We start from the raw sequence: 26,755 nt of genomic DNA, 5'->3' as shown, positions 1-26,755 counted from the left end.
TTGGCATTTTATGGAGGCTTCCCCTTGATTTCCTTTCCACTTCTTCATTGTAGGAATGCTACATTACTTGAATTTTAGCTGGTTATTCGTGGGAAGGGAAAATGTGACATCTGAAATTGCTTTTACTAGTTGCAAGGGTTTGTATTTTTATCTTGGTGCCTTTAACCTAAGATGAAATGAGCTTAAAACCATTTAAACGTATCCATTTCTTGGTTGTCCTTTGCTTGCTCAATGTAAGAAATTGCATTGGTGGATTAGAACAGGAGGGGGGAACTTCTGACCCCCAAATATTGATGGACTTCAATTCTCTACAGCCCCAGCCAGCATTGCCAATGGTTGGAGATTATAGGAATCCAGCAGCATCTGGAAAGCCACAGGTTCTACACCCTTATCTTAGACAAACAGGGTCATCCAGATGTCTCTGAGAATCTTAAAAGCATGGCATGATGGAGGTGGCTCCCTCTTGTTGATCGTATCTAGAATCTGGCACTTAGGGATATATTCCTTCTAAATAGAAATATGAATATGAAGTTTTTGTTTAGCAGCAATGGCAAATAGAAAATAATTGACTGCCCTCCCATGACTTTTTTGAAGCTATGTAAAACTGTGGCCAACTCTGCATTTTGCAGAGATCAACCCAAATAGGTTAATTATGCATTGCATAAAGTACTTCTTTATTGTCAGTACTGAACAATAGTGCCATTGCTTGCCAACTGAGATTGTAGCATCCTTGTTACTTTTTAATTTATACAGTAACAGGTACATACATGATCTCATGTGCTATGCTAGCATCCTGGGTGAATAGAACTTTTGTTTATGTTTAATGTTTATCACTTTTTCAAGTCAATGTGACATACAAAATAAATTTTAAAACAAGTAAATATTTTAAATGTTCAGGAAACATTGAATAAAAAAAATATATTGGTAGCTAAGGCTGCAGTCACCTATGTACATTTGGTTATTTAGGCTGCAATCCAGTTCACAGGGGGGTTGGTTGCAGCCTAAGTATCTGTGAACTCAGGAAAACTTAACATTGAGTTCAGATTTGACTACATTGTTATTTTGGTTTATTTATATAGTTCCATTGGTTTTACCAGCAAGATGAAAATTGAATATCTGTGTGTGGAAGATTTTCTCTGAGGGCGTTCAATGCATGACCGTTTATAACAAATAACCTGGTGATACAGACAATACTCTCATAAAAAAGCAATCCTTACTACTTACCCTGCTTTATTTTGTTTGATTTTTTTTTTACATAGTAAAGCTCCTTTTGTGTGTCATCTTATCTTGTGTTAAGCATGTACTAAATGTAAAGAAATTAGATAAACTGTGCAAACAAGCATGAAGAGGAATTTCACACACAAAGTTTCAGTCCAAAAGGGTCATATTTGTGAAAAAGAACTGAAGGATAATAGTCCACTACAACTGTGTTCCTTATACCTGACCTATTACTCAAAATCCATGCAAACTTGTAAATTTATGTTATTATTAATTAATATGTATTGCTTACTAATAATCATTTTCATAGGAACAGTTAAGTTTTTATTAACATATTTTATGTGTACATCAGTTATTTTCTTAACAAACATAAATCATTTTATGCCTGAGGTAAAATTCTGTTAAGATTTTATTTACCTTCCAGATTAAAAAGAATTCTTGCTGTCTCCATCACTGAACCATCACTTTGTCTTCATTCCGATTTAAATCCCACTCATTCCACTGAAAGTTTGAAGTAACTATGCACAGGACATAGGAGCATCTTGTGGCACTGTGAAGAGTAACACATTTATCATGGCATTAACTTTCATACACTATAGAGTCCAAGTGGAGAAAGACTAGTCCATGAAATTTTATGCTGTAAATAAATACGGTATGTCAGGCTTTTGTAGTGTCACAAAATTCTCCTTTTTTGTGGCAACACATTAACATGGCTATCCCTCTGGAAAATAAGACGACCCAGTTACATGCATACAGTTGACACACAACCACGCTCATTGTGGTGGCCCAAAAGTGGCCAGAAAAGGGAGCAGAATGGGGGTTGTAATGGAGTGGAGTGGGTTGTGGCAGAACAGGCTTATGCATGCTCTGCCATTACTGTATATGCAGTGATCTGGAATGTAACCCCTGCGCAAATCAGGGGTTACCTGTATTGCAGCTGTTCTAGAATTCTGTAAACTGCCTTTTAGTGGAGTGGATCTCACAGAGCATATTTTTTGGCTGGTCTGTCAGTTTAGATCCCACAAATTCTGTGGATTGGTTTTAACTTTTAACCTTTAAAGCCATACATTGTCAGAGTTCTTGGGTTGGCTTGAGTAGGGGTCAGTGAAAGCAGGACCTTCTCAGTCTCTGCAAGCTTCTGTTTGTCTGAGGCTGAGATGGAAGCTGCATGTAAACTGTGATGGTACAATGTTTGTCCAGTGCATTTATATCAGGGCTGGCCAAGACATATTGGCACCTGAGGCAAACCACAAAATGGCACCACACACCCCATTTGGGAGGAAGGAAGTGAGTGAAGCTCTACATCAGAAACAAGGGGAGAATAAAAAAATCTCTATGGTGATGTTTTCCTTGGAGGATGGGTCTGCTGCTCCTGTCACCTCACCTTGCCTCAAGGGTGGGCTGGCCCTGATTTTTATATTTAGTATTTTTATGACTGAATATTTTGTGACTTGGTGACAATTAGATTTTTGTATGCCTCATGTATTCTGCACAAAAGTTAACTGGAAATAATTTTAGAAATGTTAATTATTTGGTTATGTGAGTAACAGGCACCATTATGTTTTATGAGAGGGCAATATATAAATGCTTTTATAAATAAAAAGTATTTAGATGATCAATTTTGTGCAAATTTTAGTGGGGCCATTATCTCCCCTAAAAAATCTTGGTCAGGTTTTTTGTTTGTTTGTTTTTGTTTTTTGCTGTTTGAGTGCTCTTTGTTCCCTGCACCATTTTGTTACTGCATAAGCAGGTTTCTTCTTATTGTCTAGGTCAGTGATGGCAAATCTTTTAGAGACCGAGTACCCAAACTGCAACTCAAAACCCACTTATTTATTGCAAAGTGACAACACAGAAATTTAACCTGAATACTGAGGTTTTAGTTTAGAAAAAACAACTCATACATTAACATCTTTTGTCTTAAAAGAAAAACAGAATAACAGAGCTTTCAATGATGCAAACAACTTTTTATTGAAAGGTAAAAGTTTGCATTATCCTTGTTTAGAAAATCATGAAAAAGGGAATTAGTCCCAGACATGGCCATTTTGATAATTTCCCTTCAAGAAACTCTTCTTTGGGAGATTTCAAAGCACAAGCTGAATGGCCATATGCCATGGATGCTGTAGTTGAGTTCCCTGCATTGCATGGGATTTTACTTAGATGACCCTCGGGTTCCCTTCCAACTCACCACAACCCTATGAAAAAAACAGTCTCCTTTACCCTCTGCTGTGTGTCCCTTAGCAGGGAGGATCTTGCACCCATGGCGATGGGAGAGAGTTCAGCTTGAAAGTTTGCTTCCCCGCCTGACCAAGCAGGTGAAAAGGAAATCCTGAAGTGAAGCCCAGAGACGTGCAGCAGTTCAGCGCATCACAGCCTGGAAAGGAGGCGCCCCAGCACAGAGTTTGAAGGGCAGTGCGCGCATTGAGTAGAGCTGCGCAAGTCGGTTTGCTGCCCATGGGGTTGCAGCTGGAATGTGAATGTTCCATTCTGCTGTCTTAAAGCGCCTCAGTGCAGAATTGCCAGTAAGCCTGGCGGCATTTTGCTCCCTCCCGCACAAGCGGGCTTTAGAAGTGCAGCCCGGCGGGCTAGCCATCGAATTATAGGATTGTGGTGAGTTGGAAGGGGTGAACGGTGCATGTTCTCATAGAGAGGGCTCTGAGTGCCCCCTCTGGCACGCGTGCCATAGGTTCGCCACTGGGCTAGGTGATCAGGTAGCCAGTATAATGTAAAGTCAGTTTCAGTGTAAGAACAATGTTCTTTGCACTTACTTGCTCTCATTTTGAATGGGCAAACACTTTTGGCACTATCCATGCATTCCCTGAGATTCCAAAAGACTTGCAAAAGGTTTCTTTAAAAAGCCACTCCCAATCGCTCGAGGAAGTAGTTCTCGCGAGATGCGCGGCATATAAATAGGCCTCACCGCGCAGTTTCAGCCTTCTAGTCGAGAACACCAAATGGCGGATGACGCCGGTGCTGCGGGAGGGGCAGGAGGAGCTGGAGCAGCTGCAGGTGGAGGAGCTGCTGCCAGGAGAGGCTTCTGAGGAGGCTTTGGCAGTGGAGGCCGAGGGCGTGGGAGAGGCCGTGGCAGGGGACGTGGCCGAGGGCGTGGAGCTCGGGGCAAAGCTGAAGACAAAGAATGGATTCCAGTCACCAAACTTGGTCGCCTAGTAAAGGACATGAAAATCAAGTCTCTGGAGGAGATTTACCTCTTCTCCCTTCCAATCAAGGAGTCTGAAATCATTGACATTTTCCTGGGCTCATCCCTGAAGGATGAGGTTTTGAAGATCATGCCTGTTCAGAAACAAACCCAGGCCAGTCAACGCACCAGGTTCAAGGCTTTTGTGGCGATTGGTGACTACAATGGTCACGTTGGTCTTGGGGTCAAGTGCTCCAAGGAAGTTGCCACCGCGATCCGTGGGGCCATCATTCTTGCAAAGCTGTCCATTGTGCCCATGAGGAGAGGCTATGGGGGAACAATATCGGCAAGCCGCACACTGTACCTTGCAAGGTAACAGGTCGGTGTGGCTCCGTACTTGTGTGTCTCATCCCTGTGCCACGTGGTACTGGAATTGTGTCTGCCCCAGTTCCCAAGAAATTGCTGATGATGGCTGGTATTGATGACTGTTACACATCAGCGAGGGGCTGCACTGCCACCTTGGGCAACTTTGCCAAGGCCACCTTTGATGCCATCTCAAAGACCTATAGTTACCTTACCCCTGATCTGTGGAAAGAGACTGTGTTCACCAAGTCACCTTATCAGGAGTTCACTGATCATCTTGCAAAGACTCATGCTACCAGAGTGTCTGTGCAGAAGACCCAAGCAGCTGCTGTGGCAACTACCTAAAAGATGTACTTTAAAATAAAGTGACCAAGAGTGATTTTTAAACAATAAAAAAACAAAAACAAAAAATAAAAAGCCACTCCCCAATTTTAGCTCTGGCCTAATCAGTATACTGTATGTAGATTTCAATGAGAAAAGTCAACCTAAAGTGCAAATATTGGTTCTTGAATGTAGTAATGTCAACTGAGTTTGTTGCATTCTCATTTATAATTTATAATATGAATAATAAGTTTATTCAAATGAACAGGAACTTTGGAATGTAAATAGAAATATCAGCAAATATTTGAAGAAAGTGTGTGTGTGTGTGTGTGTGTGTGTGTGTGTGTGTGTGTGTTGCATGGTTAGTCTTCCCTCCTTGTTTTTAAAAAGAAACTTTGTACTCAAAGAAGCTCATTCCATAAACCATGAAGTAAGCATTTGTCATGACAGCTCACACACAGGTTAGTAAGAGCTTTACTCTATGGAATAGACCGTCAAATAACATTGAAAATGAAATAAGAACACCTGAGCATTTATATGGCTAGTTCCAAGTCTTCAAAGTGTATTAGGCAGCTCAGTACTGAGTAAACCAATATTGTACCCATAATTGCAAACTGAGTGGGGATTTTGGCTAAAAGATAGTAGCTTACCTAAGTCCACCAATTGAACTTATGGATGAGGAGAGTTCTGAATTGGAAGCTTTCTTGTTTGTGGCTCAAGCTGCAGCACAACCCTCTGTGTTGAATGAGAGGGGCTGGGGAGTGTGTGTGTGTGTGTGTGTGTGTGTGTGTGTGTGTGGTGTGCCACTTACTAAACAGCAAAGGTTATAACTCATGCTACTTTTTATTTTTCAAATCACTGTAATGATCTGGTAAATTAGATTTAAGATGCTTATTGAAGCTATTTGTTCCCAGCTTCTAATTATGGTGCTAAATCTGAGGATGGTCCAACATTTTATCTGTACAATTTTAAAGGATCAGAGTTGCAGCCCAACTATTATGTCTGCCTCTGTTTAAGTTTGTAGGGCTTCTAAAATGCATAATACATCTTTTGACTTTATGTAGCCTTTTACAGAAGCTGCAAAGCAGTAAGACAGGCTTCCTCAAACTCGGCCCTCCAGATGTTTTTGGCCTACAACACCCATTATCCCTAGCTAGCAGAACCAGTGGTCAGGGATGATGGGAATTGTAGTCTCAAAACATCTGGAGGGCTGAGTTTGAGGAAGCCTGCTATAAGGGAATAAAAGCCTAACAATGCATGAATATTACAGTAAAAAATTAACATAAAACATTTCCAATTCTAATGTCCTTTTCCTCAATGCATGATGACCACCTGGCTGATTCTTCAATGATTTCATTTGGTATTTTTAGGGTGCAATCCTGTTTGGGGTTTTTTAACATCAGTTAACATAAATCTCATTACGTTTAATGGAACAGAGTTGCATCCCTAGTATCTCCCCCCCCCACCCCTTTAAGCTTGTGCCACCAAGGCTTCATCTGGGCACTGAAAAATTCTTGTAACAAGACAAGCATTTGACCATAGAAAGAAAAGGCAAACACGCTGGTTTGGCATGGAGACAAAAGGTGTAGTAAAAGGATGTAAATGAATAAAGAAACATAATTGACCTAGACATGAAGAAATGCTACATGATCAGTGAGAGACACCAAATTAACTCATGATTTATCTGTACTAATATTTCTTTTGCTCATTTTCATGGTGCTTTGCTATACTTTCAGTACTAGAAGTGTGGGAACAGTGTCTCAGGGCATATGCAAGATGTAATATTTTGTTGATGGAATAATTGAAGCTTACTGACGGTTGGCGTGTCCTCTTATTTTTTTTGGCAAGTTTTATGAAAACAGAACATGTAACATAACATTCCTACCCCGCCCATGGGGCTTTGCAGAACAGTAGGGCCATTGCCACATCTGCAGCCCATAGTGACCATGGTAGAAGATAGGTAGTGATCTAGGTTGATCCTTACCCGGGCTCAGGCTACTAGCAGTTGAGTCCATATTGGGCCAATGCCATCGCCCCAAAACAGAGAGACCAGCTCAAGACGCAACAGATCTCAGGCCAGCTCAGCCCCATCTCTTCCCTGCTTTGTTTCTTTCCACTGGGTTCTATTGGTGGAAATACCACCTGCGGGCCTCCTGCCTCAATGTTTGGGAGCTGGTTGCTCAGCTGGGACATGGCCATTAAATCCAAACTCCCTGGTGTAAAAGGGATTAGGGTTGCCATGCTAATCATTATGTTCTGGATTTTTATTTATTTATTTTTTTTGAATTTACAGTACAGTACATGTAACAGTGCTATCAGTGTGGCATTTCAGATAAAGCACAGCTTCCCAGTGTGCATGAAATCATTCTGGCACCTTTGTGCTGATTTCTACCAAACACATGCAGAATTGTTTTACCAGAATCAAAGATTTTCCCCCTTCCATCTCCAAAAGAGGACCTAAGGCTCCTAAGCATAATCCAGTACAGTGGTACCTCAGGTTACATATGCTTCAGGTTACATGCGCTTCAAGTTACAGACTCCACTAACCCAGAAATAGTGCTTCAGGTTAAGAACTTTGCTTTAGGATGAGAACAGAAATCGTGCTCCGGCGACGTGGCGGCAGCAGGAGGCCCCGTTAGCTAAAGTGGTGCTTCAGGTTAAGAACGGACCTCTGGAACAAATTAAGTACTTAACCCAAGGTACCACTGTTGTTTGAAATTCAACCGCAGCAGCAGCAACATTTTCTAATAAAAATTCCTTGATCATCTGTGCAGTACACACACCCACACCCACCCACCCACACACACACACCCACCCCTCTGATACATATTTTTCGAGATTGGTTTGCAACTTTACTATAATTTTACTGTGTTTTTGAGGATAGAGATGTGGTGCTGTGGTCTAAACCACTGAGCCTCTTGGGCTTATCGATCAGAAGGTTGGCGGTTCGAATCCCCATGACAGGATAAGCTCCCGTTGCTTGGTCCCTGCTCCTGCCAACCTAGCAGTTCGAAAGCATGCCAAAAAGTGCAAGTAGATAAATAGGTACCGCTCCGGCAGGAAGGTAAATTGTTTTCTGTGCACTGCTTTGGTTTTGCCAGAAGCGGTTTAGTCATGCTCCCTTGGCCTGTAAAGCGAGATGAGCACCGCAACCCCAGAGTTGTCTGCAACTGGACTTAACTGTCAGGGGTCCTTTAACTTTTTTTATGCTGAAATATGAGGTACCAGAGCTCAGTCCTGGAGTTAATTTGAATACTGCATTTTTACAAGATACAAGAGAGTAGGGTATCGTTAATAAACATGGTGTTTTTATGAATTTATAACGGCTGCCTCTGATTCAGGAAATCTAGATTATTTGTTTGTATATGCAGGGTAGGATTCATCTAATGAGTCCTGTCAGCAGAAGTCTTGCTCAAGGACTTCCACTTGCACATTGGGGCTTCTCTCCCCACCCCTCCCCTTGCACTTCTCCAATTGTCTTGGGTGTGGTTGGGAGAACCCTGGAAACAGTGTATGGGGGAAATGGGGGGGGTGTATTGTTCTTGGGTATATTTTTAGGTAACAGCAATATTTTTGATCAAACATAATTGTCCTTGAATTTATTTATTATTTCAAAATTGTCATGTAACACAATATAGGACTAAGCTGAAGTTAGGTCTTCTAAGGTATCATTCAACAGCATCTTACACAAAGCACATTTTAAAAGAATGTCAATGGCAAGCTAGGACAAGTCCTTACTATTGCAGTGAAATAGTAATTACTATGAATTAATGAAATGTGGAATGTACCCTTTCATGAAATATTGGAGTACTACTCTACCCATAAAAAATAAAAAGTAATCTTTCAGAGCATAAGGATTATATAGATGAAATGCAGCAAATATTTGTTGCAATTAATGGTTCTGCAACACTTATGACTAGGAAGTAATTGCCCTTGATATTTCATGATAAAATTCTATTCCTGTTATAATTCTTGCTTGTTAAATAAGTAGTGCTACAAATAGCTACATGATCCCACTTTTGGGATAATTGTTTACATAATAAATTATTCTTAGAAGAAATAGTCCTTAAGGTGTATGGATACATTAACATTGCATTCACTATTTTGGTATAGTGGATGGTTTTAGTTTTTTTCATTAACACATATTGGTTGCATGTAACAGAGGTGTTATGTGGGAGCTGGCAGCCTGTGTGAGAGATGTATGGGATACTGGGCTCAAATGGATTAAGCAAGGTGCTTTTTATTGGAATGGGTCACTGGAGTTGTGTGGTTTATATCCCATGGATTGCTATGCTGAGAAGATCTGGGCATTGTATGGGCACTGGACATGTAATAAATGTATGGAATTCACTACAAAATGTTGTGATGGTCATTGTCGTAGATGGTTTTGAAAACAATGGAATTTCAGGGTACAGAGATAGCAAGCCTTTGAGTGCTTGATGCCTGCAGTAAATCAAATGGATAAGCTTCCTGCTTCTGAACTTGCCACAGTTGGCTGGCTGCTGTCAAAAAACAAAATCTTGGACTAGTTGGGCCATGATTTGATTCAGCAGGCTTCCTCTTAAATCCGTAAAGATAGTCTTGAAGGCATAAGGCTTGTTAAAATATCAGACTGGATACACATCAGAGTGTTAATATATATGTCGGCCCACAGATCCGATTTTTCTATGTGTGCTTTTGAGCATGTTTGTCCACATCTTAAGTGCTTTTCACTTGAACGCCACCTCAGTCTTTCCCATTCACGCTAGTGGGCTGAGTGGTGGGATATATTTGTATTATGTATTGATTTGTCTTCTCCCCTCAATCAGTACATCCCTACCCACTCTGAGTTCCAGAAACTTGAGGTTCATTGTGGACATGTGTGCAGGTATTTGTTTACCTATGCATGTGGCCATTTTAAATTATTTTTGAAATGTTTTTTTGATAAAACACTTGAACAAAACAGTGCTTTGATATTTGTGTGTGTGTGTAATATAATATATAATAGGTATGTGTGTATTATGAGTGTACCCAGTGGAGCCCACTAAAGAGCACCTCACCAACAGGAGTAGGGGGTGTGTGGTAATAGATGGCACCCAGCAAAATGCCACCAACATGTTAGAAAACAAGCAGCTGCACAATGTACATCCACCATTGAGTAACATGCAATTTTATGTTGGATTTTTAAAATCTGTGTATCAGGTATGTGTAGGCAACCACTTTGATAAAGACATTATGTGAACTCAAAACATGCACAAATGGGATGCATGAAATCTGCTTTAAACTGTACACTGCCTCACAAGCCAAAGGGGAGTCAAGCAGGATTTGCAATGGCCAGATAATAAGCTTAAGTGTTCGTGATTCTTTGCTATTCCCCAGGACTTTCAGAATAATTTGCTTAATAGTTTATACAAGCTGTACAATTAGGTGTTCTGCAGATTTTGGGGTGCATGGTATATTATTATTTGTTTTTAAAATGGCACTTAATGTATGTATTTTGGGGCACATCTGATTTCATATTGGAGTTTCTTGGTTTTCTGGTGAAATCAATTCTTGGAATTGATTAGCTTATGACCTTCTCTCTCATGCAACTAGGGCTTTATCACATTGTATACTAAAACAATGAGAACAGTATTGCAAGAGAAAGTTTAAAATATGTCATATGTATATTGCTTATACTCTCTGTGTGGCAAAGTTGTTGCCTGCACGCTATGGTTCCTAATATATTGTTTACTTTTCACATTTAGCAATACTTCATCTCACACCTTGCAATAGTATCATTGTCATGCTGCATGTTTCAACTGGTTGACAAGCAAATGCAATCACATAGTGTAAAATCTTATGTAGTGTGTGTGTGCGCGCGCGCAAATTGTAATAAGGCACAAGAAATCAAGTGATTATCTGATAGAAAGATATATTGACTATTCATTGTGGAAAACCTGTTGATATTGGCACATCAGATGTCAAAGAAATAAACAACTACCTGACGTTTAGAAGACATCTGAAGGCAGCCCTGTTTAGGGAAGTTTTTAATGTATTTTTAATCTTTTGTTGGAAGCCGCCCAGAGTGGCTGAGGAAAGCCAGCCAGATGGGCAGGGTATAAGTAATAAATTGTTGTTGTTGTTAAGTTATATTCATTTGGTAAGCCATGACATTCCTTTATTACAGCTCTTTGCTAAATTCTTTCATTGAGATCAGAGGCACCAGTCAGGAGGATTCATGATGGAATGAAGCACCCTTACCTTCCTCCAAACATACATGTTTCAAGTGACACACAAACACCTAAAAGTACAAAAAAAAAAGCAATCCCTTTTGAATTTCACTTATTTCACTAAAAGAGTTACTTGACAGTATAGGGGAGGCTCATCTGTGGACCTTCAGAAGTTGCTAGACTACAGCTCCCATCATCCCTGGCCCATTGGTCATGCTGCCTGGGGCTGCTTAGAGTTGGACTCTAACAGCATCCAGAGGGCCATAGGTTAGTCCAGTGTTTCTCAAACTTAGATATCCAGCTGTTGTTGGGCTACAACTCCCATCAGCCCTAGCTAGCAGGACTAGTGGTGAGTTGTAGCCCAATGGGAGTTGTAGTCCAGTGACAGTTGGAGACCAAAATTTGGGAAACACTGGGTTAGCCACTTTTGTGGGGAGATCATTTCCATTGTTGTATTTCAGAGCAATTAAATTCTGCATTTGTGAGAGAAGATGATGATGATAATCTGATTTCTATGTGAGTACCAATAAATGTGATCATTCTCTTAGACTGCTGGACAGGAGCTTTCTTAGAGATCACAGTACCGAGGTGAAGATGCTACTTACCGCTCCTTTTTCTCATGATCCTATTAGAATGGACTTCAGAAGGGATTTCTCAAGTTGGTGAAATTTCAGAGGCACAATCAAACTGCCAGATCCAGCAACTTTCAGCTTACTGTAGTTCACTGCCATGTTTTTCTGTTCTTGTGGCTTGGAGGTTTTTTTTAAAAAAAGGAAGGAGTTTGGTGATTTTAACTCATCCTGGGGAGACAGTTTCTCACCCCCACCCACCAGAAGAAGCCATGCCCAAATCTTTCTTGTGATGTATGAGTGCTCCACTAAAATAATAGTGGGATAACACTGCTAAGCCTTCTAAAACATCTGTCTATAAAGTCGCCAAGGTGCCCAGATGTTGAGTTCTACTCAGTACCTAAATGATGAATATTCTGGTTCATCTCATCCTTCTCATAAACTCAGACTATATAGTGCACTAGGATGATGGTGCATATGGGGTGTGTTTTTCACAGTGAGTGAATGTCACTGAAGGGAAAGGATTCAGATTTAGAAACCTTGCCAATGTAGAAAAAACAATGGCATTGCCAAGCCACTTGCCACCTGACAAGTCTGTTCCTGTGAAGTCAGCTGTTTAGTTCCTCCTCAAAAGGCCCGACTGAAACTACAGGAGCACACATACACTTTGCATAAATCATTCAACATCTCTCCCAGGCAAGCCCACGTGTGCTCAGTTTTAGAAAAGCACAATTTAAACCTCCAAATCATTTCCTTGTTTTCATTTAAGGAAAATACAGTATAGCTGAAGATATTTAGCAGAAGGAGTTTAAATAATTATTTATAAATTAAGAGAAAACCATGTATGTAAATAATTATTTTGTTTTTCGAAGTATGAAGTTTATATACCTCACTGAAAATAAATATATATTGGCACTGCAGCATCCTCACTGCTTGAAATATGGGAAAAGGAAGAGGGTTTTATAGTAAGCATAGGCAAACTCGGCCCTCCAGATGTTTTGGGACTACAGCTTCCATCATCCCTGACCATTGGTCATGTTAGCTAGGGATGATGGGAGTTGTAGTCCCAAAACATCTGGAGGGCAAATTTTGCATATGTCTGTTTTAAAGGGTTGTATCCAAAGCAGCATGAACAGAGTTCGAGGCATATAATGGGAATTCTTTAACTTCCCTCTTCCTGACCTGTACCCCACCTCCCTAAAAATTGTTTTGAAAGGTTCCCTAATCTGCTGGTGCAGATTCTGAGGGTGCATGAGCGGCTGCAGGAGACAAGAGAGGAGGTTGTAGGCATGTTGCACAAGCAGAAGCTGGCTGTGTAATCCAAACAGCAGCACTGAATGCAACCTATAGAGTTGGAAGGGTACCTGAATTCATCTAGTCCAACTCCCTGCTGCTACAGAAGATTCCTGCTACAACACCCCTGGTATGTGGCCACTAGTTCTCTCCTTTAAAACTGTGACTATCTTTGTCTGGTGCCAGTTCACACATGCCAACATATTATGACAACTTCAACAGTACACATGTCTTCACCTGGCAAGCCTATGCAAACCATGTCATGCCAATGGTTTTTCACCAGACCACTGCTTGTGTATTAAGTGGTCACCATCCCATGGTTTGAATATATAAACATACCTTGGACCTATCATACACAACATAGCCTTTCTAGAGTTTAAAAAGTCATTATTCATAACAGCATTCATTGCACTATTGGGGGGGGGGCATATGCTAATTTCAGATAAAAAACGTTGGTAATTTAATGCTTGGAAAATGCAGTGTCTCAATGAGAGAGAAGAAAAGAGAAGTGGGTATACAGTACATGTGTTCCACGTTTTTCTTTTCCTGAAAGATGCAAATGAATCAAATTGTTTTGCTTTCTAAAGTATTTGGTCTATTTGGTCTATTTCCTTTTGCATCTATCTATTTCTACTTCTGTTTTTTTGTTTTTGTTTTTGTTTTTGTTTTGTTTTCCTGCATCTGCCTGTACTACCTTGGAAAGGTTCAACTGCCTACTTAAGAGCCATGAAGCCATACCATGTGGAAACAGTTCAAACCAAAAAAAATGGATTGTGGAGATCCATTCTAGGCCTTACTTACAAGTTAAACATGGACAGAAAGTAACAAATTATCAGATAGTATCTATCAAAATAGAACTCAAGTGCGAAACTGCTAACAAAAATAAAGAACATGTCCCTAAGAATGGTTTCTATATCTGACGGCTGGAGAGTGCGCAATGTAATTCCATTTTTTAAAAAAGGATATAGGGGACATGAGAAAAATTACAGGACAGTTAGTTCTGGATAAATTGTAGAACATGGTTAAGCATAGTGAGGAATTCTTTGTCACCCTAATTTGATCATTCTGTCAGTGTAAGGAGTTCTGCTTGTCAGATGGAATGATCCTGCTCTTCTCCCTTCACATGCTGTTCTGGTTTAATATCATAAAAACAAGTTAATCCAGCAGACTTTAAAAGTCCAATTGAAAAAAGGTGAGTTTTCACCTGACATCTAAAAGAATCTAAGGTCGTGGTGAGACACGGTTCAGTGCGGAGGTGACAAAGTCCCTTACCAAAGGCTTCTGAGCAAACCTTTCTCCCTTTCTCATAATACTAGAACCTGGGATCCTCCAATGAAGCTGAAGGGTCGGAGAATCGACCCAGGCAAAATTAAGTACTTCGCCAAAGCACATAATTTAGCTATAGAAAGTTTGCTTTCCTTGGTAAAGCATTGGTATCAGAAGATCAGGGCTCTTCTTCTTCTTCTTCTTCTTCTTCTTCTTCTTCTTCTTCTTCTTCCCCACCCATCTGGCTGGGTTTTCCCAGCCACTCTGGGGAGCTTCCAATACACATAAAAACATAATAAAACATCAAACTTTAAAAACTTTCTGATACAGGGCTGCCTTCAGGTGTCTTCTAAAAGTTGTGTAGTTTATGTCCTTGACATCTGATGGGAGGGTGTTCCATAGGGAGGGCGCCACTGCTGAGAAGGCTCTCTGTCTGGTTCCCTGTAACTTCACTTCTCACAGTGAGGGAGCCACCAGAAGGCCTTCAAAACTGGATCTCTGTGTCTGGGCTGAACAATGGGGCGAAGGCACTCCTTCAGGTATACTGGGCTGAGGCTGTTTAGGGCTTTAAAGGTCAGCACCAACACTTTGAATTGTGCTTGAAAATGTACTGGGGGCCAGTGTAGATCCTTTAGGACCGATGTTATATGGTTCCTGTGGCTTCTCCCAGTCACCAGTCTAGCTGCCGCATTCTGGATTAGTTGTAGTTTCTGAGTTACCCTCAAAGGTAGCCCCACGTAGAGTGCATTGCAGTAGTACAAGCAGGAGATAATCAGAGCATGTACCACTCTGGCAAGAAAGTGCGCAGGCAGGTAGGATCTCAGCTGGCATACCAGCTGCCCTGGACACGGAATTGACCTGCGCCTCCATGGACAGCTGTGAGTCCAAAATGGCTCCCAGGCTGTGCACCTGGTCCTTCAGGGGCACAGTTACCTGCTGTCTCTAGATGTCAAGTAAGACTGTAAGATGCAGCAGAAGTTTGAATACCAGTGCAATGAGTTCTGATGCCAAACAAAAGAATTATTTGTAACTGAGTAAACAAATTATTTAATTTCAGACAATGATGAGTGTTATAGGTGCTGCTTGAATGAGAATTAATATGTTTGTGTGCAGGCAGAGGAGTCAGCTGGGGAATCTGACTGCTAGAAACTGCAGTGATGGAAAGCAGCAGGTCTTTCCAGTACTTTGTGTGTGGCCTTCTGTCACATTTTCCCCAAATGTACGCACATTGCATGAGAGCAAGAAGCAGAGAGCTCTCAGGACTGCTTCACGTGCATTAACTGTAATCTGATGGGTGGGGGAACTACTTTGAAAGGCGTGTTTAACCTAACCATGTTTTCAGTCATTTCAGTTACTACACTGGATGCATTTTAGATGCATTTTAAATAAAAGCACACATTCTACTCATGTAAAAACACCAGACAGGCCCCACAAATAATCCAGAGATGTATTTTAAATAAAAGGACACATTCTACTCATGTAAAAACATGCTGATTCCTGGACCGTCTGTGGGCCAGATTGAGAAGGCAATTGGGCCGCATCCGGCCCCCGGGCCTTAGGTTGCCTACCCCTGGACCATTAGCATGATCAGAACTAGAAATCTGAAGTCAGGAGCTGGAGTATAGAAAGACCTATGTGAATCATTATGTTAAAAAACATGCACTGCACTGTTTGATCAGCCTGGGGCAAATTTCTGCCTGAAGTGACCATGCATAATATATAGCAGCTCATGTTTACACAAGGACGAATTACAACATTTGTTGTAAATGATCTAAGATTTGAAAAAATAAGTTGTCTACCTCAGAGCATTCAATGTACAGTATCACTCCATTATTACGGTAATTTTCATAATTATTTTTGTCTGTTGAAGCAAAAAGAAAAAAGTGTTAGATTTTAAAAAATGTTTGTTGAGGTCCCCAGGCTGATGCATAACAATCTGATTTTTTAAATAAAAAAATGACATCTGATACATAAGTGCTTGTGTGCCTGTAGGATTTCTTAATGTTAAACCCTTCTTTCTTGTCTCACATTTATCTCTTCTGACATTGAACTTGCAAAAACAACTGTTTGTCTTTCAAATCAAGCTGAGTTGAACCTAGTTTATTTATAACTATTCAGATATTACAAACTCAATCTGAATTCCTGATAAGGTGATAGGTGATAGGACTTCATAGGTGCTTAACACTTTACTTCTGAAGTGCTGGTGATCAGTGGGACATCAACACACAGTGCCAGAGTCATGTGTGATGCTTGAGTCAGGCATTTGGAGCTCTGCGTCACCTGACATTACTGTGACACGGGGGCAAAACTAGGCTTTATTTCACTTGGGTCAAAGTTCCAGTTTGGCAACCCCCCATGTGCACTTGTGTGTATAGAGAGAGAGAGGGAGGGAGGGAGGGAGGCTGGGAGCCTCAATGCCACCCCTCTGGAGGTATCACTTGGGGCAAAAAAACTGGTTAGCCCCCCCTCCCCGGCTCTGCTCTGACTTCAAGTGATTGATAGTATGTTTGTGCTTCTAGGGCAAATAGGATATTTACCAGGGAGAAGAATTTAAATTAGGAAAAGGGGAAAGCCTCCCTTCCCCAGTGCCACAACCCAGATCCAGTTTAGCCACCTGTTGCTACTTTTCATCTTTAAGAAGAAACATAGGAAATCTGATCACTCTCTCTCTCTCTCTCACTCTCTCTCTCTCTCTCTCTCTCTCTCTCTCCCCCCCCCCCCCGGTCATATTTATTGGCTTCTTTTAAACATACATTCATAACATTTCAAATTTCCCTGTCATTAAACATGTGATTCTAAAACATAATAAGGAAAACAAAGGTATATTCTTAATCATTTGATTCATTTATATTCCATTTACATGTCTGATCCCACTATCTAAAACTTTAAGGCAGCTTATCACTTTACAATATATTTTGCATTTTTCTTTCCCCCTTGAAAATTGGTGTGGGGTGTGAAACCTATATTTTAACTTGTAATGTTGAATTGAGCAGGTGTACCAGATTTCATTTTGATATCCCAAAAAGATGCTACAAAAATGTTGTTCGTTCTATCTATTTTGCATTCCCCAAAGTCTTCATTTTTGTCACTCAGTAATGTAACTAATAAACCGCATGGCTTCTCATCAGATTTTAGATGCCTTATTCTAGAAATATGTTGTCACACTTAATTCTTGGGTTGTGTAATGTATTGGCCCGCTGGGTTTGCCATAGGTGAATCTTCCTGAGTCACTTCTCAGGCACTTTGTTTTTTGTTTCAGTTTTGCATTACAAGCATCAGCATGCCTCAAGGGGTTCCCTTCATATACCATGTTGCGTAAAAGTTTACCTTTTTAAAAAACATGTTCGCTGTGTGGCCATGTCGTCATGATATTGTTCAACGTGTGTGTGTGCTTGCTGCATCTCAAGACTCATCAGATTCCACTGGGTAAAGAACCAGATGGGTTTCTGGTATTTCTTACAATGCTATTTCATTGTCTTTTACACCCTGACTCTCTTTATGAACCTTTATTACTTGAGATCATAGTTACTTTTGTACATCACCCAGCATAATGTCTAATGGACCCAAGCTTGTAACCCTGAGGCAGTGAAGAAATGCAAATCAAACCATAGCTACCAATAATCTCACACATTATTTCCTTTTATGTTACATCTTTATTGCTACTTAAGCTGTCTATGTTTTAATTGTTTTTCTTTCATGTTTTTTTCTGAAAGCTTTCTAAACCTTTTTTTTTTTAACATCACTATAGAGTAAGGCTTAAAAGTTGTAAAAAAAAAACAAAAACCCCCAAAGATTTAGAAAGCTCCTTGCTCAATAGAGAATTTTTTTCACTAAGTAGAATTATGTTTACAATTCAGGTTTTACACAAGTAAAACTTGTGCATTACATTACTTGGCAGGACATTATGCTGAAAAACTTTGGCAGTAGTCCACTGCTGGCCTTTTCCATGCCTTTATTGAGAACAAACCTGATTATCCACTGACATTTCTTGGAACATTAATCTTCTTTTGCTTTCCAGCTGTAATCCTTGTAAGTATTGTTCCCTAAATGTATCAGTTTACCAGATGCTGACAGAAATTAAGGAAGAACATTAATTTCATGTCTTGCTTATACATGCCTGGGAGAATCTGTCTGGCACTGCTGTTGCAAGTTGAAAGCTAGAAAGTTGGGTAGATCCAGACGGAGCAAACAAAGCACTTCCTGTGTTCTCTCTCCCTTATTTTTATGTTGCTGAAGTTGGTTACTCATTCTCAGTTCCTTATTTGCTTGAAGATTCACTACACAAAGGAAAGTCAATATGTTCCTGAACTCTACAGTAAAGGGTTTCTTTTTGCCTGAACCTCCATATTAGCATGACCGGAGGACTCTCCCCTTCGAGGCCAACAATTTTATTCATTCAAAAGTATCATGGTTGTGCAACACTCATAAACATGTGATGACATCTAAAGACAATAAATAATAAAGACCTGACCATCACAAAATATGCTTTGGGCCACCACATACAGCCACACATCTGGAAGAGTGTTTTGTAGGAGATTCCCTTTTCGTATGAGATTCCCTACCCAGCCAAGAGCCTCCTCCAGGTGCAAGTCACCATCAAGTGCATCTATGCACATCAAACATAGCCAAAAGATGTAGAAAAACATAAAGGTGCCTACCCCCAAGATATGTTTTGGGCTACAATAAGTTGTACACCCCACATATGGGAGAATGTCAGCCACAAGATGTTGGATGCTACCTGGCCCAGTGCATCTTCTGGGCACAAGGCACCATCACATGTCCCAATGTACACCAACAAAAGCAAAAATAACTAGGGTGAGAAATGAGAAAAATGCTTAAATTGTTCAGATTAGAATGGATGAAACAGTGCCATCTTGCTTCCATCATTTGGAATCAGCTAGACTTGCTATAACTAACTATTGCAAACATTTACAGTGGTACCTCAGGTTAAGTACTTAATTCGTTCCAGAGGTCCGTACTTAACCTGAAACTGTTCTTAACCTGAAGCAGCACTTTAGCTAATGGGGCCTCCTGCTGCTGCCGCGCTGCCGGAGCATGATTTCTGTTCTCATCCTGAAGCAATGTTCTTAACCTGAAGCACTATTTCAGGGTTAGCGGAGTCTGTAACCTGAAGCGTATGTAACCTGAGGTGCCACTGTATAAGAGTGCATTTGGGTGATATTTAATAGCAAAATCAATTGAATCCACTAGTCATTTCCACATTTGGCTGCTCATCCTTTGTGTAGTCTTGAGATGTAATTTATGAATCTTTCTACCTAGTCAGATGCACATGCTCTCTCTGCATTGGGAGTTTTGCAGTCTGACTGTTGTAGGGCAAGATGTGGCAGTTTGTGGTTGAGCATAACAAAAAGTGTTGCCAAACAAATGTGGCATTGGATGAATGCTAAGAAAAATTAGTTTATGAGGCTTACTTTGTGAAAAATACATCATGTACTCAGAATATTTATAAAACTATATTCTTTGAATATCTTGTGACAGTGTACGAAATATGACATATATAAACTGTAACAAATATTTTCATTTTTTGTATGGTTTTTATTGTACTATAATTGTTGTAAACCACTTTTATATTATGAAACTGCAATAACCAAACATTTTAATAAATAAAATAAAAATAAAATACTATAAAATGTTATCTAATTGCTCTCATAGTTGATAAGATCAAACTGCAGATTGGATGTTGACTTAAGCCATGTTTAATGATTCAAAACCTATGGAATGTATGAAGTGGGTTATAATGGTCACATATTAATATAATTGTATCCTTATGACTGTGCCTTTTTGCCTTTGGTTACACTTCTATAAAATTAATGAATAATTTGATGGTAACTTCCTTTCTTGAGATCAAAGAAAGGTTTGAAGAGCAAATATTGTAAAAAAAAGTTTATTTGTGTCATTTTAACCTTAATATATACCTTCAGCAGGTATTTGTTAAAAGCACTATGTGTGTACTAACATAACTTGTCCTGGCAATTTACATGACTACTCCAAAGATCATTTCAAATGCTTCTGTCTGACTCTCTGGGATGAATGGGGTGGGGTTTTTTAACCATACTAAACATTTATTTTGTAATATGCTATAGGTTTTTGGAAGATGTACAATTGTTATTGTCGCATATGGCTTCTATTCACAGATACTCATTAATTCACAAGTTTCTGATCCTTTGCATTACTGTTTTCTTTTGGGTAATGCTGGTTTCATGCCAAAGCTGACTTTCACTATGGTTATGGAATTAGAGTTGAGAATGTGTTGGTTGGTATCAAACCACTCATTTGACTTTCTTACAAAACCACTGTATACTATATTTTTCCATGTATAAGACAATGCTTTTTGCTTTAAAAATATAGGCAAAAATTGGGTGTCGTCTTATACATGGATCGTGAATGCAGAGGGGGACAATTAATGGCAGCAGCAAGCAGGAGATTGGCACGGCTGATTGGTGGCTGTGGCAAGGCGGGCAGGTGATTGGCAGCTGCGACAAGTCGGTGGGTGGGCTGTTGGTGGCTGCAAGTGGGCAGACAATTGGCTGCTGTGGCAAGGTGTGCGATCAGCAGTGGCTGTGGCAAGCGATCGGCAGTGGCAGGCAGGCAGGTGGACTATTGGCAGAAGTGATCTCCCCCACCTCCAACAAAAGCTAAACTTAATTTATTAATTTCATGGGGGCGTCATATACACAGAAAAATATGGTAATTTGTCTTATCGGATAATCATTGTTCCAGGAAACAAATTCATGGGGAGAGCAAGCTATATTCCCAAAATCCTGATTTGTCTGCAGTCAGTTTACATCAGAAGCTTGTTCAGCAACTGTGACTTTTTAACAGTATCTATCTATTTTCTCTCATAAATACTTACATTGTTTTCGGAACATTCCCCCGCTCCTCCACTTACCACTTTAATATTATATCAACATTGAAAGTTGTCTGGCCAAATGCAATTTGTGAAAATAATTGGAAGACCCTATAAATTATAGACTGTGGCAAAATGTTAAATAATGCTAACAAACTTAATATTGTACATGGTTGAAGTAGATCAAATGGTGAAAAGCTCTACTCACATTCTACTAGAAGGTACCTTTGCAAGAATAGTCTTGAAGTAAAAAGATCTTTAGATGAATCAGTCAACAGAATCATATCTGGCTAAATACATACAAGTTATTCCAGGACCAGACAATAAAAAACCTCTGAATAGTTATACTGAAAATCCAATGACAGTATTGAAATATTATGTAAGGAATCAGCCTTATTGCAAGGGGAGCTAGTAGTATATCCCCCCTTTTTTAAATGGAATCCTTATCTTCCTGATAAGGATTAGATATGTGCACCTTCACTAGACTAGTACAGTGAGAGAAGCACTAATCCTCTGAGGAAGTTTTTAAATAATTATTTTCTTAGTCTTTAAGATATCAAAATATTAATTAAATGATTCAGGAATGGCAAATAAATGGTGTCAATACATAAGAATGAGAGCTGCCATTCATTAAAAAAGCAGCTCAACAATTTGGGGGTTTTTCCTAAAAAAGCTCAACAATTGAAATACGGCAACCCTACAAGAAGCCCTCATTACAATTGCACAACCACATTTTTTGCAGCACTCAGTACTCTCAAATTAATTGCTTTTGTCCCCCCCGAGACAAAAATCTGAGGGTTTAAGAAATTGTGATAACCCTGCAGCAGAATCTCTAACCAAGTGAACAAAACATGCTGTTTATGTTTGTTTTCATTGCCAGCATAGGCCCTTTATCACTTTGTGGTGATTAGAAGCATCAGCTTTGCTTTGGAAACAGATGGCTGTGCCACCCAGTGGTCAAACTTTGTCTACACATTATTGAAGGAAAATACAATATTTTTCAATGTTATCTGCCCCCAAATGTGCTTTTGGCTCTGGCAGATTTTGGTACCTTTGTCTCAAACAGCTGGATAATCTAGTAGCTTGAAGGATCTTCAGAAATAAAGAAACGTAGGAAATTTGAGGCCATTAGATGATGCAAACAAGTAATTAAAAATTCTGCTGCTGAAATTGCCTTCCATAAAAGTTCCAAGGCAATGTATAAAATTAAAAGTGGCTAAAACACCGATAAAAAACAATTGCAAAAATAATGGAAAATGAGTTTAAAAGCAATACAAAATGCACATCTACAGATCCAACCTCCAAGGAATGCATTGCCTACTGTTGCCTCCACAGTGGCATTGACAGCTGTAGCACATTCCTTGGAGGCCAAATTTGCCTCTTTCTAAGCAGTGCCCCCCCCCCCATGATACCACCTCAGGGGTGTGGCTTCTTGGCAAATAGCAGCCGCTGCTGGTCTCCTACCCCTCTTGTTCTGATGTTCATCTTTACTCACTCCTTGTTGTGCGGGACAGGGACATTTTGTGGTTCTTCTCAGTTGCTAAAATGGCTTGGTCTGGCTCTGGCAAGAGGGCTCTAGAATCATAGAATTGTAGAGTTGGTAAGGTACCTTCAAGGGTCATCTAGTCCAACCCCTGCAATGCAGGGCATATCTAAATCTAGATTATTATTTTCTGGGCAGCCGCCTTCACCTGAAATTCATTCATAAAGTTTTCATATCAAACAATCGTTCTCTTGTCTTGCTCCCTATATAAAGATCTCAGGGACGAGACCATCACGCCGCTCCTATCTGCCATCCCCGGCCGCTCTTGCGAAACCAAATTGTGCTCACTTCTAGCCGACCAGAACAGCTCGACAACAGAGAAGGTTGCCAAATTTATCGAGAGAGCAATGAGACTGAGAGCTGGTATCTGAATGATATCAGTGTGGTCACCCGGATTCCTCGTCTGGGTTTTTATGATTATTATCATTATGTTTTATTATTATTATTTTATTACTTCTGCCAAGTTTTAAGTACTGAGATTATTAATTTACCTAGGGTTTTAATAGGTCACAAGACTTTAACTATATTTGTAATGTACTTCTGTTGGTGTTTGATGCTATGGCCTGTTGGCTATGCAAATAAAGTTTCATTCATTCATTCATTCATTCATTCATATCAAACAATGATAGCATCTTCAGTTTTAAAGAGCCTGCTGCAGTCTGGCCATCTCTTTAAAATTGGTAGAATGTTGCACTGGAGAGTGCAGAAGGGGCTACAGTACTGAGTACTGCTTTAATGAATAGATGTTTATAAAATGTGTGTAATCCCATTGTCATTTTCCCAGCTACAGAAATGTTGCAACTTGAGTTTTGTGTTACTATACTTTTCAAAGAAGAACTAAACTATGAGGATCATGTACAACAAATACAAATGTACTTTCATTGCATAGAAACAAATGATGGAGAATAGTCATTTTTATTAGTGACACTCAAAATATTCAGCTGCATCCCAAATCAAGATCTGAAGTGGGACCATCTTGGATAAATTCAGAGCTTTTGTGAGCTGAAGCAGGAACAGACAATGTGCTCAAGGCATTAAGGCATTAAAAAATACTGCAAGCAGTGGGCTCCTCCACACAACTTCGGCTTTTTGAGTTCAATATTGCTGGGTAGTGTTCACATGATATAGTCCTCAACCAGAACCCATTTCACTTTTTAAAAAACAGTGAACTAGCTGGGAGTGCTGTGTCCTGGCAGCCCTTAAGTAGGCAGTTGTAAGGCTGCCCCTGAAAAACCCTACCTGAATGAAAAAAATTGACTAGTTGCTAATATTCCTATCTGGAGTAAGGTGAGTGAAGGAACAGCTGGTGTAGAGTCTGTATCATGGCACTAGCAGGAGCACCAGATTGACTCTGCTGGTGTACCCACACAGCCCTGAGCTCACTGGCATGTGGCCCTGTCCCTTCATTGCCCAGGTAATTGCAACAATGCTGCTATTGGTAGTGTAAGTTCTATGGCACCACCCTGTGGCTACTCCTGCTCAAGTAGGCAACTCCAGGATATCTTTGATTACTCCAGTTATATGAATCCCAATACTCTGTTACTATCTTCCTGTTATTTGGGGAAGACCTTTTCATTAAAATGTTCAACCCTGCAATTGATGTGGCTTTATGTTCCTGTTTTGTTTTATTTTTCCACTGTATATTATTATTATTATTTAAGCACCCTGAAAATTTTATTTGAAGCTGTTCCGAATCTTATTTGTGAAAAAGCATAGTAATATGACCAAAACAATACTAGACACGAGGAAGAGTTCAGTCGGTAGAGAATGGGACTCTTATTCTAAGGATCATGAGCCTCACATTGGATGAAAGATTCCTGCATTGCAGGAATCCAACTCTACTATTCAATGACAAATTTAGATTGAGTGAGTATAGTTGCAAGTAGCTCCAATAGTATGAAATGTGCTTCTCTAATGAGATTGAATTCTATTGCTCTTATCTCAGGTCAACATAAGATACTCCAGCTCACTTTTACCTTTACAAAATGTGCACATGCAAATTTAGGTAGAGTTTTGTGTGATTCAAAAATATACATACAGTACTGCATTTTGAATATTGGTTTAGCCAGGACTTTTTTTCAGCTGGAACTCACCAGAGTACCTCTCAGGTGGGCACCATTGCCATTATAAGAGAGGTGAGGCATTCATGGTGAGTTCCGGCACTTATTTTTCTAGAAAAATAGCACCGAGTTTAGCATTTTTCAAAAGCTTTTTATATTGCAGTACTGATTCATACAATAACTTGATAGATATAATCAGTCCACTAGGTGGCAGGGTAATATCTCCGACTTGTTCTTATTTGTTTCTATATGTACTACTATCCTGAAATTTCATATCACAATGAAAATTGTGTTTTCAGGCTTCATAGATCTGCAGCCCAATACTCTTCCTCATGCATGCCTTTTTCATCCTTGTTTCAGAGGCTGTTCACAGCCCTGATTGGCTGCTGCTTCAGTGCCTCTGACATTGTGTTTTTTCTTGCTAGCAACATGGTGTCAGCTAAGTGGGAGCCGTACAGTCAGCATCCTGACACCACCACTCCATGCAGCCAATCCAACTGACTACATGCTGGCATTAGAAAGCTAATACTTAGTGAGGTCTAGAACCTTTGCCTTCATCCAGACAATATGTTGGGTAGGAAGGCAGTTTACAAATAGTATTCATCTCCCAGACCCCAGGTACAGTTTCCTAGAGAGGTACAGTTTTTAGACGAGAGGGATGCCCACACCTTGACTTTGCTATAGCTCTAAATCTATCTACATATCTCCTTACTATACTGTGTTGTTAAGTTCAAAACAATATGTATCAGTTTTGCCTTACATCTTTTGTGAGTCTTTCTAGTGTGCTCCTCTGCTGTCAGAAGTTGCTCTGCTTTTTTCTATGTTCTCAGTCAAGAAACCCATATACCAAGTGTCAAGCCAAACACTTTTGTTACCCAGTATCGGATATTAACCTGGGTTGAAGGGCAATTAATTAATTAATTAGCTCCTCGATCTATTAAATATGACTAAAAAGTTTGTTTTTCTTAGTATTTAATTACAAAAATCCTCAAAACAGCTTACAGATAATCAACAAAAGTAAGATGGCTTAAAGCATAAAAGCAGTAACATCAGAACAGTATAATTAAAACAACAGATATAAATCACAGATAAAATGGAGGGAGGTGTCAGCCAATTCTGCACAACTTGGAGTTGATTAAGAAAAGGCACCCAGACAGAGTTTTGCATGAGCCAGAGACAGTTCCCAAGAATCCATGTACACAAACCTGCCAGGAGCTTCTAAACTGGTTGGAGAAACAGCTGCTTCACTTCTGAAGACAAGTAGGAAACCAGGCATTCCACCAGAGGGCACTCAAGTGTGAGCATCTCCAGGAATATTACACCCATAGGCCAACCGTGAATGAGATGACTCCTTTTACTGCCTCAAATCAAGGCAGCCTAAGCCAACTCCAAATAAAACTGGTGCCCAGGGCTCTTCCTTGCCATGCCTGCTGTCCCTGGGAAACGCGACAAAAGCCTTTATCTGGGGCTACAACATTTAGGCTGCAATTACATACCTTCGTGGAAGTACATGCTATTGAACTCAATGAGACTTATCTCTGAAAAGATGTGTAGGGTTGAACTTGTAATAGGATTGAACTGTTAGTCTGTTTTCATTTATATAAAGATAATGTCTGATTAAAGATGCCTTTTGTAATGCAAGTACGTATAAAACTGAGCATGTAAGAGACCTGTGTAAGAAGGAATGAGAGATACTTATTTTAGCATGGTGTGTGTATGCTTTACAGTACATAATCTTTTTTTTTTTAATTATTCTTTTCTTTAGAAGCATTATTTTTTCTCACTTGCAAATTTAGGTACTACTAAAACTAGTTTTGTTAATTGACTAAGATTCAGTACTTTTTTTCTGGGGGGATGCAGGGGTACGCATACCCCTAAACATTTTGTGAATCTAAGTTTGGCCTCATTGAGGAGCAGTATTTAAATATGA

At 39.9% G+C, this 26,755-nt stretch overlaps 1 protein-coding gene and 1 pseudogene across 2 annotated transcripts in view; both read left to right on the top strand.

The window, feature by feature from the left end:
- CRYBG1 (crystallin beta-gamma domain containing 1) overlaps positions 1-26,755 on the top strand; it is an 89,136-nt gene that overhangs the window by 1,762 nt on the left and 60,619 nt on the right. The window lies entirely within an intron of this gene.
- Positions 4,131-5,093, top strand: LOC310674383 (small ribosomal subunit protein uS5-like; annotated as a pseudogene). Its single transcript has one exon. The product of its transcript is annotated as a small ribosomal subunit protein uS5-like (transcript).

This window comes from Podarcis tiliguerta, assembly GCF_965153285.1.
Source record: "Podarcis tiliguerta genome assembly, chromosome: 3".
Classification (NCBI taxonomy): domain Eukaryota; kingdom Metazoa; phylum Chordata; class Lepidosauria; order Squamata; family Lacertidae; genus Podarcis; species Podarcis tiliguerta.
The sequence above is the reverse complement of the archived record's forward strand: the minus strand, read 5'-3'. Positions and strand labels throughout refer to the sequence as shown.